This window comes from Phalacrocorax aristotelis, chromosome 10 (genome assembly GCF_949628215.1).
Source record: "Phalacrocorax aristotelis chromosome 10, bGulAri2.1, whole genome shotgun sequence".
NCBI lineage: Eukaryota > Metazoa > Chordata > Aves > Suliformes > Phalacrocoracidae > Phalacrocorax > Phalacrocorax aristotelis.
In genome coordinates, this window is record NC_134285.1 from 358,302 (window position 1) to 370,925 (window position 12,624).

The window sequence follows — 12,624 nt, forward strand, 5'->3', positions numbered from 1 at the left end:
AGTAATTCAGCGGCTGGTACTTCGCCTGTACATTCTATCTGGTGGGGATCTTATGGACAAGAAAAGAGCAACCCAGCATTCCACAGAATACAAGCCCACCAGTATGACTAAAGAAAGGCTGGTCGTAGAAGGTGCTAAAGGAAGTAAACATGGAATTTCTGCATTTGCCTCCAAAGCAGCTCTCTGCCACCTCTGTGAGCAGAGCCTTTGAGAAGCAGTGTTCGGAGTCATGGCTAAAGAGTTCCTGATATGGACAGACACCATAGTTTCAAAACAGAATACTGAGTACTGTGTTAACTAACAGAGCTTCTGCAACCTCTGAAAACCTGTGTGTTGCTAAAGGGCGTTGGAGCTCTTTAAAATCCCAATTTATTCTGGTCCACTCCTATCTTTTAGGTTGTTATGATGAACCAGCAGCTAGTAAGCCAGGCATAATCGCTGGCAAGCATTCGAGTTTAAGAAACTGCACCAGAGCATCCACAGAACTGTATTTATCATTTCATTCCTTTAAATAAAGCAAAAGTGAATGCTGCTTCTTTATTACAAATGTCTCAGTGCTTTACATGCAAAAGGTTTGTTGAGATTGGTGGAATTCATAAACACCCTTTATTTACTAGAACAAAGTTAATAATTAAGCAGAAGAGAGAATATCCATGAATGCTGTTATGAAAATAATTCTTGCCCTAGTTCCAAGCAAAAAGCTCATGTAAATTAGTGATTGAGAACATAAGGGGGATACACTAGAACTATAAAGGGGGGTTCATATTTTCCATTCTGGATAAAGTAAATACAGTGGTCAGCCATTGGTGAGTGCAAAATTATCCAGATTGCAGCTGAATGTGTTCTGTCTCAGGTAGATGCCCCGGTACATGGACCGTGCTCGTTGCACCTGTCCCATGCTGAGCGAGAGCATTCCTGTGACCACCGGCAGCAAAGTCAGGCCCTTGTTGAAACTGGAATATAAAGCATGTGGGCTGGCACCCAATGGGAAGATCGGGCCAGACGTGCCAGAGAAAGGGTTGTGAAAAATCACCTCTTGCCCACAGTCCAAAGAATTGGATTCATTTGAAGGAGAACCCTTTGGTTTCAGTGCCGTTATTTCCTCTTGACTGCACTGCTGTTCCCCTCTCCAGTAGGGCTTCCCCAGCCCCTGGTGGGGCTCAGCTGGGAAAACAGGCAGTGCAATGGTTAGAGCGCAGCAACAGGGAGGCCACAGGGAAGAGCCGTGAGTGCCGTGCGGGAGGGATGCTACAGGAGCAGCCTTGGGAGCTCTTCTGTCTGAGCACCGTGAAGGCCGGAGCTGCTGTGCTGCAGGAGAGGCTGGCTGCGAGACTGCCTTCCCCTAGCTGTTCCTCCCCATCCTGCTACGGCAGCTGCAGCTGTCCCGCAGTTCTTCGGTGTGTCCTTGCCTATGGCCCTCTACTTCTGCTCCCACTCCTACCCTGCTCTGTACCCCCTGCCCTGCATTCCTCCACCTCTCTCCCTGCTCTTGCCTGGTGCTGCCTGCCCTACCTGCCAGCCTTGCTTCTGCCGTGTCCCTCCCTCTGGCTGCTTTGCTTTCCTGGTGCACAGAGGCCTTTCTATCCATCTTGCTGCTGGCTGGCAGGATGAGCTTCCATGCCTGCCAGACAGCCCTGTTGTTATTTAAAGATGCTGACTCTGGGATCCTCATGCCCATCAGGCAAAGCTGAGAGTCTGTCTGATTTAACAAAACAGGGAAACAAGCCAGTCAGAGTTATCTCGATCTGAAGCATATTCTAGGAGTGATTAGCTGCCTAAACGTACACTGTAATTATCTGTGCTGAGTGGCTTCTGCACATCATTGCCCATTTTTCTGAGTGTTTTTATTTAAGTTGATAATGGAAAATGAATAAAGCCTTAGTTCCACTCTGATTTTGACACTTGTGCCAGAAAATATCTGAAGATTAACATTTTTGTGTTCACAATAGTTAGATTAATATTTAATTTGCTGGCATCCAGCAAGATGATTAGTTTTCCTCTGATATGGCTCAACTTTGTAATTACAGGAACTGGTTCCTCCTGGTTTGTGCCTGGGGTAAGAGGCTCAGAGACCATCTTGGCATCACTGTGACTGTGACTTCTCCGGGCTCATGCGCTGTGAAGTTATCGTCATCTCTGCTCCTACAAAGAGGTACAGACTGGAACCTGCTCCATATCTTCTGAGGACAGAGAAGATCTGTCTTTGATTGCATTTAAACTGAAGGGAAAGAGAGTGGAAACAAGATGCAGCCATGTCAAGTCTCAAAGAATGTGTGATGTTTGCCTGCTGCTGCTGCAAGCACCTTCCTTGGTGACGATGCCCATCTGGTGCTGCAGGCGTAGGAGATATCCCGCAGCACTACAGTTTGTCTTACACTGGGGATGGGCAGAGGTAACTGAGACACAGGAGATCCCCCCCTTGACGGTGATCCTCTGCTAAGCCTGGGGAACGCTGCAGGTGGGTGCTGCCAGTGACAAGCCATTGAGAAACCTCAAGGACTACTAGTGGAGGCAATCTGAGAGAAAGCTCAGTGTGGCATGGAGGGTTGGCTAGCTTGGGGCCTCTCTTTGGCCACAGCCATTAGCAGGTGCTTGTGAAAAGCCTATAGCAAATAGGGCGTGGATTACATGATTATATGCCTGCAGTCCTCAGAAAGCCTGCTCACAGTCCTTCTGGAGCAGTGGTTGTGTCTGACCATCGTGCTGAACTAGCAGGTGGCACTGTGCTCCAGGGCGGTCTCTGAAGCGTCTTGAAACCCCTGAATACCTCTGGGCTCCATGGCATTCTGGGCAGAGAGCCACGTTCAATTCTGGGGTCATATTGCCTTTCAGCCTGATACCGAATAATTTCACTGGCACCTCGTGATTCCTGCATTATTAAAACAGGGGCCAGGGCACATTTGGTGTGCTCTGGTGATCCCTCCTGCTAGCGACAGTCCCACCTTCCTGACTGCATTTGTGGGCGAGTTGCCTGCCTGAGTTTTGCTGGACCGTCCCTCTGCCTGCTCTCGGGGAGGCAGAGGCAACAGGCAAACTTGCCTTTGTTCCCAGGACCATGCTCCCAGTGCATCCTTCGCAAATGGGAGTACCACCTGCGACTCAGTCGTCCAGTGATTAAGCCTTCCCTGTTTGCTCAGAGAGCAGCTATGGCTCAGAATCAAATTCAGCCTTTAGAATTAACCCATCTGTAATGTCCATTAAGTCTGGATTCCCCTGACCAGTCATGCAAAGTAACATCTCATCTAAGGGCCATATTCATCTTGCACTGTCAGTTTTATCCAACTCCTAACCACTCAGTAATAGCAAGACTGTCAGGGTGTTAGTTATTCATTAGTTTTCACTCACTTGAAGAATATATCGTTGTCATAATATGGCACATTGCACCGGGAACAAACTCCCCATGCAGACAGGGATTAGGGCCATTTTTCAAATGCTGCTGACTGTTAATGTGTACATTGTTTGAAGGGAAAAAGTCTTGTTAGAACTCCATTTTGAACATTACTTTGACAGAGCATAGTGGGCAGCCTTTGCATGCTCTCTGATAGCTAGGGGACAAATGGGTGCCGGTGACAGAGATGCGGAGCGCTAGCCCCTGTGGCAGTATGTGCCCAGCGCCACATGCACAGTTCTCATGCGTGCACTCAGAGCTAATCAGGTGAACCTCAACAAAATCCACTTGTTCAGCAGCTGACTGTACAATAGCTGCTGTCTGCTCAGCCTCCATCCCTCATTACTGCCCTCCAGAGCTGTCTGCCAAAATTGATCAATGAGAAGTTCAGATATTTTGTTTAGCTGCGGTACAGTCCTGGCCGGGCGAGAAAAGCACCAGGCTAGTGCCACAATGAACCGAGCGCTGTGGTAGCCAGTCTGTGGGCAGCTGGTCTGGTCAGGAGAGGGATGGGAGATAAGAGGGATAAGTCTGGTAAAACTGGGATGGAAAAGTTGATCTTCTTATATGGAAAAGGTGAAGAAAGCCACAAGCCTGCAGGCTGGTGTGGAGGGAACATGCTGTGGTGAGAAGGGGAGGCCATTTCATGCCAGCTATAAGGTTCCTGTTGTGTGCCCACCACTGAGGAGTACTGGGACAAGGAAATTCTGCAGTAATATTGTTGCTGAGATGCAGTGCACCTCAGTTCCGTGGGCATGAGGGGTAACGTGGGAGGTGTGCTGTGCCTGTGCAGAGCTGGCTTCTTGTGGAGCTCAGGGAAAGCAGGCCAGGCAGCACCCTCAGATCTGTCTCCTCCAGCCTCCTCAGGCCTGAGGACTGCTGGGTTCAAGGGCAGCTTAATGATGGAAAGGAGAATTGATTAACATTCAGAACTGCTCCATTATTGAACAAGTAGAGCAGATCATCTTTGTATTAAGGCTGGATAATCTGGAGAGAGGAGAGGGAGTAGGGCTGTATGTCTGGGCCAAGGTACTTGCTCTTCTCAGCTCTTCTGAGTTACTCTTCATCGTCTGAACAGTTGCCCCCAGAGAGCTCTGGGAAGGAGGGATGGCAAATACTGCAGAGCTCACAGTTCAGCCACCAGCTACCACATGCTGTGTCCTGTTTCCTTCTAGACCAAAGCAGCAAGTGGAACACCTGTGCTGATGGGGTGTTCTGAGCTGCAGCATCTCTCTGGGCTTCCTTCACAAAAGGCAGAAGAATAAAAAAGGAAAATTAATCTCTCAGGGGCAAACAAATCAAACCAGCAACCTCTGCTGCAGCTCGTAGCCTGCTTAAACATAGGTCTGGACTAGAACATTTGTTGCAACCGTTCAGTGACCCGTGCTCTTCCCAGATTCACCTTATGAACTGGAAAAAGCAATTTGTCTGCCCATGGGCCCTGAAATACTGATATTTGTTAAATCCACATGCTTTGAAAGCCCTAGAATTGAACTACTGGATATGTAGAGAGAAAAGCAAATAAAGCCAGCTGTGATATGTCCATTTCATCTAGATAATATTCTGATAGGGCCTGATTTATTACCTTTACGTCTTAACGCCAGGCTAACCTCACGGGGTCTCACCTCATCCCAGTCATATGAGGCAGGAGAAGGAGAGTTTGAGAAAGGAGAGCCAGAAATCCTGTTTGCCTGTGGAGGTGTCCGAATGCTTCCTTTCCAAGCTTTCCCATTCACACGGGGCTGTCCAGTTCATCACTTAGCAGTCCCTCTCTGGTGCCAGGCTCTTGCAGACTGCCTTCGTCTCTGGGGTGCCAGCGTCTTCAGGGCGTGGTGCCCATGGCTGCCCGCGCTGGCTGTAGCAATCACCCTTGTGCTCTGTTCTCCGTTGCAGAATCTGACCTTCCTTCTTTGAAAAATGATTACGGTAAGAAAACCCAGGCTGAAACAAAGTTATCAATGACAAGAACAATATGAATATCACCTGTGAACTGGGGATAAATAATAAGGCAAGACAAACACAAGGCGCACAGAGGGTAATTAAAACCACAATACCTAGGGATATTTCTAAATGAAAAAAATAATCTTCACCCTGAAACTGCAAAATGATGCATCTCAGTATATTAATTCTGCCCAAATTAGCAGGTCCTAAAGAACAGCTGACATTTTCTGCTAGCTTCTGGGAGCCCGATGAGGTGAGTAGAGCAACAGAACTTTGGTCTCCCCATTCAGTGTGGCTTGGTCTTTGGGACCATGGGTGGGGAGAAGGCGCTGCGTTTCTGCGTCTGGCTTCCCTGTTGGCCTGCAGCTCCCTGCATCAGGTCCTGAGAGACTGCACATGGCCTGAGCTCTCTCTGCAGGTAGGAAAGGAGCCGGTGGGCGCAGTATTTCCAGCACAAAGTACCTGCTCTTTCAGCCAGCTGCTGCCACTGTGGCTGCCATTTTGTCATATTATTCCTTCATGCTTTGAAGTAGGGGAAAAAACTGGAGCAGGCAAGGATCAAAGTCTTTGCGGTGTCCAGCACTTTTCGTGGGGAACTTGGAGCAAAATCACTGAAATCTTCCAGGAGATTGGTTCATTTTTAATGATATAGGATTATAGTTTGTCTGTTTAATTCAACCTCAGTGACATAATATCTTTCATTTGGACTTATTACCAGCCGAGCAGTTAGTCAGTTGGAAGCAGACATAGGGCAGGGCATTTTGTCATTATTTTAAATTTTCTCTATCTGACAAACTTGAAGGCCTTGAAAAGACTAGAGCCATTGTAAAGGATAGAGCATCAGAGAATAGGTCACACAGTGTATTAAAGAATGAAAATTGATTCATTCTTTCCTCTGTTGAATAAGCAGCTGTACTTTGGTCCCTGTGATCCATGAAATAAGCTGTCAGGGAAATAGGAAATGTGCCACATTTGAACTTCACTCATTGATTTCGTTGTGATCCGAGGTGCAGTATTAAAATGCATTACAGTGGGTGCAGAATATGCAGCAGTGACAGCTGCTAGGCCTAGCTTGCTAGTCAGTTGTCTGGGCTATTTGTTATTAAATTAATCAGTGCTTTACAATGCTGGGACTCATTTACTTAGGTCATCTGGTCAGAGCCAGCTAACAGGAGGAATTTCACAAAAGCAACGTTTGTTAGTTTTAAATAAAATCAAAGGCTACAGAGGAGGCTCAGGAGTAGTTCTAACAAGATCTATTGGCCCTTTTATCTGGAGAAGCAATTTTCAGGCAATTGAGAGATTCTGACAGTAATCAATGTAAGAAGGGGTAGCAGAGACTTCTAGAATATGTGATGACTAGCTGGAGCATGTTAGGCCAATTAATGCCTGCAACTCTAATAGACTGGTTAGCTGCAAAATTAAATGGAGGACGTTCCCATTATTGCAGAAAAACTATACCCGATTTCATTTTTTATAACAGAACACACCTTCTTCCTTTACACACCTTTTCCCAAGTAAAAAATTAACCTTGTTGTGCTGTCCTTAAGTAGTGTACAGAGGACTGTCTGCAACTATTATTTGCTATAGTATTTTATCCATACTGAAGTCTTTTGCTTCTTTTGTGAGTTCTTATAAGTTTTATTAAATAAAACATCATTTTTGCTGCCTTTACTTTATTTTCCTCAAAATTGTGATTCATAAAGATGGATTTTTATAATTAAGGTAGAAATGAGAAATAGCCCGCTATGTATAATTTAAAATGTTGAAATTATAGACACTATCTAACTTCTGCTTTAAATCACGGGAACAAACTGTTCCCCATTAGCAGCCCTAATTAAATCCATTTTTCTATGAGTCTTTGGCAAATTCCATTTTAGTAAAGCTGTATTAAACTGTCTTTTATTTCTTCTTGCTTTGCAGAATTCTCTGTCTGAGATGAATAATAGGTCAAATATGGTATGTGACGGCTCTGTAGACTCCGAAGATATAATATGAAGAAATGTATTGTTCTGGAAAGCTGGCATAAGAACGCTACTGAGGATTTAGAAGCATCTCGACTATCAGACAGGTAGGAGCACTACCATTCTGGCCTGGGGAGTTTATATGTGGTGTGGGAATTGGCAAACATCATGCAGCAAAGAAGCTGTGAAAAGGTGGAGGAGGCCTGGAGAAGGGGAAGAGAGGGAAAGTACTGAAGCACGCAGCGTGCTGTTCCCCCTTGATGCAGCGCATTCAGGTGTTGCACTCCTGAGCTCCGGTCTACCACCTGCTGTGCCCTGCTGGTGTTGTCCTAGGCCTTTTATGAGGAATGAGCTGTTGCAGAGGAGTGGAGAGGAGAAAACTTTCTGAGGATAGCCAGCTCTGCTTTTCCCCAGTACGTGCAGTCATGTGGAGATGTGTTTTCTGCAAGGCTGTGCTGAGCTGCCTGTAGCATCTGTTTGAGTCTTTGTGTTGAACCCACCTAGCAGGCATTGTGCTCCTGCTTCTGCATGTAGATCAAAACCTAGCCTGGGTAACTGGTCCTGCGCACAGACGGCTTTGTTAGGGTGATGCTCACTGATGACTTGACTGAGGACGCAGTGCACAGACCAGAGAACCCACCTGAAACAGCCTGTCATTTTGCAGTCCTTGTGTGTGAAGATTAACTTACTCCCAGTAACCTGCAACAGTCCCAGAGCAGCAGGCTTACTCCTTTCCTCAAGCGGCTCCATCATTCATTTACTGTAACGATCGGCTTCAGCCTTCGATTTCCTCTCTGGAGCATATTGGAAAGAGAGAGGCTGAACTGTGAACATTAATAACAATGAATAATAACAGTAAGAGTTCCACAAGCTTTAACAATCAAATGACTCAACAATCAGGAGAGTTTCATTAATAAATACTTGCTGGGGATAGATGACAAGGGAGCTAGTGCCAGAGGTGTGTGTATCAGTTAAAGGCACTTATCCTGCGTGATCCACCCCTCAGCCCCTTTGCTTTCCTGGTGCGTCCCATATGCTCCATGATCTGCCATGGAGGGCACAGCGGCCGCAAGGAGCAAAGGAACAGACGGCTTGCGCTGAGTTGCTCTGTTGGTATCTGTGTTGGGTTTAAGTGGCAAGGTTTTGGTAGCAGGGGGGCTGTGAGGGTGGCTTCTGTGAGAAGCTGCCAGAAGCTGCCCCTGTGTTGGACAGAGATAGTTCCAGATGGCTCCAAGACAGACCCGTTGCTGCCCGAAGCTGAGCCCATCAGTGATGGTGGTAGTGCCTCTGTGATAAAATATTTAAGAAGGAGTGAAAACTGCTGCACAACAGCAGCCAGGAGAGAGGAGTGAGAAAATGTGAGAGAAACAACTCAGCAGACACCCAGGTCGGTGAAGAAGGAGGGGGAGGAGGTATTCCAGGTTCTGGAGCAGAGATTCCTCTGCAGCCGTGATGAAGAGCATGGTGAGGCAGGCTGTCCCCTGCAGCCCATGGAGGTTCACAGTGGACCAGATTCCACCCTGCAGCCTGTGGAGGACCCCACACTGCAGCAAGTGGATGCTCGAAGGAGGGTGGGACCCCGTGGGAAGCTTGTGCTGGAGCAGGCTCCTGCAGGACCTGTGGTCCTGTGGGGAACCCATGCTCCTGAAGGACTGCACCCCATGGAAAGGACATGTGGAACAGAACTGCACTAGAGCAGTTCATGAAGAACTGCAGCCCATGGGAAGGACCCGCACTGGAGAAGTTCATGGAGAACCCAGGGAGGTGGATGCTGCTTCCTCTTGGCCTCTGGCTCACACAGAAATCCTTGCTGGGTGCAGAAACTCCACGTGCCACCCCTGATTCATTGCCCTCATCTTCACATGGTAGTGTAGGGAGATTGTTACACTGCAAAAGCACTGGTGCAGAGTCTGGGTGACTTGTACTCCCCTAAAACACAGGCAGGAGTGGGTAAACAGAAGTCGGTATAGTGTTCTGCCATTTTGCTTGTAGAAATGAAGTAGCTTCCTCATGACTCAGTATAAAATACTCTCTTTCCAAAGCCACCAAAGTAAAAGCCAGAAAGACCTCTTAGGTTACTGTATATTGCCGTCAGGACAGAGTGAGAGGTGCAGGGTAGAGCTGTCAAGCTCATCTTTTGCTGCTTTCTCTTTGTTTGAGCTGAACCCAGGCTGGTTTATAACCTTTTATACAGATCAAATTCTAGTGCCAAGAGGAGCAGCCCTGGTCATTAGGCTCTTTCTATAGCAACAACAAAAGCAAATGCAGGCTTTGTTCAGTCTGGTTTGAAATCCAGTATAGAGTAATTCTAATTCCGCTAAGGAGGGTTTGAGGGCCAACTACCAGTATGTTCATTCATTTCAGGAAAAGAGGATGACATCTTCTGTAATCATGATTAAAGGAGCTGTTAATGTCTCTTTCAGGTTTTCCTGTTACCATAAAAGCAAGAGATGTAGTTTTCTCTCTTTGGAATTTGTAGCAAATATGTCATCTGCCTTTTTTGTCTGGGCTGTTTGAAGTAAATGTTGTGAATTTCCATGTTTTAAATAACACAAACTATTTTCTACTAGGAGCCCTGCCCCGAGGCACATGATGCTAACAGAAAGGACAATTGGTTTCAAGAGAAATCGCGGAGTTCAGGGGTAACACAAAGCTCAGGCATGGGGATTCACCTCAAAGACAGGGTCTGTGAACCTCATTCCAACGTGTCATCCCACTGTTTCCTGCTGCTTTTATGTGTTCAAGTGACTTTGCTCCAGTCTCTGAACCTCCTGCACCCTGCCGTGCCTGGCATGTAGGAGCTTTCATCAGGCTCCACATCATAGGCTAATTATACAGCACAGCACACTGCAGATGCTTGTGGTATGCAGGCTTTAGCATGGCTTTTTTGGCCAGGGCAAGCGTGTTACGCTGCTGGGCTAGCAGACCTGGGCTGCCTCTGGATGAGTGTGGAGAATATGTCACAGCCCTAGTAGCATACCTAAACCCTTTGCATACCTGTGCCCATGATGAATTGTGTGCACATCTGGCCCCTGCATGGCAGTAATGGAAGTGGTGCTGGCTCAGATGAATCTTCACGGGGAAGGAGGAGTGCAGATTGGCACTTGATTTCTGAGAGATTGGTGCCCTCTTTTCCTGCTCACAGGCCTAACAGGGCTTGTAGTGGTAACATACGAAAACACAAGACTGGCTTGCAAAATGAACAAATAGATCACAAAAGCATTCTGGGCTCTGGTGGCTTCTTGTGCTATTGATGCGTGCATGAAACGTGGCCAGAATTGTCGCTGGGAAAGCCCCTAAAGCCAGTGGAGTGAGTGACCCCACAGATATGTATTGAGCCCTGTGGCCTTCTGTAGTTTTTGCTTTTGAATTAATTAGTGCTGTGCAGCTGTTGAAACTATTTTCTCTCAGTGCTGTTGCTTTTCATCTCGTATCTGTGTCTCGGTATGCTAGTTGCCTAATTCCACTGAATCCTCCTCTTGGCATCAGGAATCTCTTTGCCAAGTGGATAGGGTGCTCGGCAGCCTCAGAGCTCTCCGTCGTGTTCCTCTGTAGCCTTTGGGCCTCTTTGCCTTTACGGGTTGCAGAGGTGCTGAAGAACCACTTGTAAAGTACCATGTGATGGTTTGTCTTTGTGGAAATGCTATTCCTGAGATGCAAACAACACCCAGTGCTTTTGTTTTTGTCCTTGATCATACATGGGTGTCCTTATTTCTTGAGGACCGCTGGGACCCCTTTGAATTGCTCCTTTAAGTCAAGTCCACCTGACAGTTGATACCCAAACTTCTACAAGATGAAAGTGCCTCTCCTTCCGTGATAAAGCACTGGCCATTGCTATTTGAGTGCCATGCTGGCATGTACTCTTAGCATGTGCAAGGGCACTGCTTCTACAGCGCTGGCAGCCTGGGGCTTTGTTGCCTTAACTCCACAATTGCTCTGACCTCACAAGCTGGACAGCTGGGTCCACTTACCCAGCGGAAATCTGTGATTGGAAACCCCGTGAGTGCTTCTTATGTGTGCATTGCAGCAGCAGAAGCTCCAGGCTCTGGATAGAGCTGATGTGCAAAATGCTGACCAGTCACAGGCATTATGGTTTCTCTGTCCGCTTCCTAGATGAGTCAGGCTGTGAGGTGCGGTATCCAGGCTGGGTGCCAAGACAGTGCTTTCCATTCTGTCTGAAGCTCTGCTCTCTTTTGATGGATAGGCTATCCCTTCTCCGTGCTTCTGTAATCTACTAGCTGCATACAGCTGCTTTGTCCTGTTTCAGATGTGGGTAAAGTGATCCCGCACCAACAGTAATGCTGTAAAGGTCGTCAGACTTGCAGAAAATGTTATATAAATTAAATAATAGTAATGATTTAATAAATATGCTGTTAGTGATTATGAACTCAGCCAGAGATACAGCCTGTTCAGTCTCTTCTGAAGGTAGGACTTGCATTTGCCTCTTCTCTTGCTGTGACTAGCTACTCTCAGGATTACCCTTGTTTTTTCAGTAGAAGGCCCCACAGTGTGCCATGCTGGACATTTCTAAGGACTCAGTAGATGTGTCATAGTCATGCTGCTCTGGAACAGTGCTGTCTGTGCTCCTGACATGTCTGTGCTTTATTGCTTGTTTGTGTTGGTAGCTCTGTTACGCCTTGCTCTAGCAGTCTGTTGGATTTCACTCTTCACCTACTGTCTATTTTCTGATGCTCTCAAGATCAGTGTAAGGAGATACTCACTCTTTTTCCAGGCCATATTTGGAGTTCGTGGTCTTGATAGGTGCAGTCCCTGTGTGTTGGTAATGCAACAAGAGATCACTGGGGAAGGCCAAAGCTGTTACTGGTTCACAAGAACATAGAGTCATGAAGCAGCCCTGGAATGTGTAATATCAGTTATAAGTGACCAATGCAGATATGAATTATTAAATCTATTAGCATGGGGCTGCCATAATGAAGTGTCAAATGCTTCACAAAGCCAATTCCTGTTGAAAAAACCTAAGATTAAAAGCAGAGTAGATTCTAAAATGATGGGAACTGAGAGGAATGAGAGAACACAGTATTGATCATCCCCACCAGTCGTGTCTGTTTCCATTTAGAAATATGAAAAACAGATTAATGAATTAATGATTCAGTGTCAGAAAGGAGCCCAGAGGGAGCAAGTCTATTTAAGTCATGTGACTGTGACTGTAAAAACCTCGACACTGTCGGGAGCTGGTGGGAAGACAGAACTGGGAGAGGGACGGTGGTGGTGACAGAACCCCAGCACAGACAGGACAGGGGAGGGATGTATCAGATTTTGTCGCCCTGATGGGGAATGGTTATTGAAGGTCTGGGTTCCGGGGCACGCAGC

At 46.9% G+C, this 12,624-nt stretch overlaps 1 long non-coding RNA gene across 4 annotated transcripts in view; it reads left to right on the forward strand.

Moving 5' to 3' along the window:
• The window catches only part of LOC142062326 (uncharacterized), a 108,108-nt gene that overhangs the window by 23,952 nt on the left and 71,532 nt on the right, over positions 1–12,624 (forward strand). Inside the window, exons 2-4 of one of the 4 annotated variants that reach the window (XR_012662425.1) lie at positions 2,028–2,458; positions 5,282–5,314; positions 7,253–7,400. This is a non-coding gene — a long non-coding RNA (uncharacterized LOC142062326). The remainder of the gene's footprint in view (positions 1–2,027; positions 2,459–5,281; positions 5,315–7,252; positions 7,401–12,624) is intronic. The other 3 variants (XR_012662427.1, XR_012662424.1, XR_012662426.1) reach the window with 3 other exon arrangements.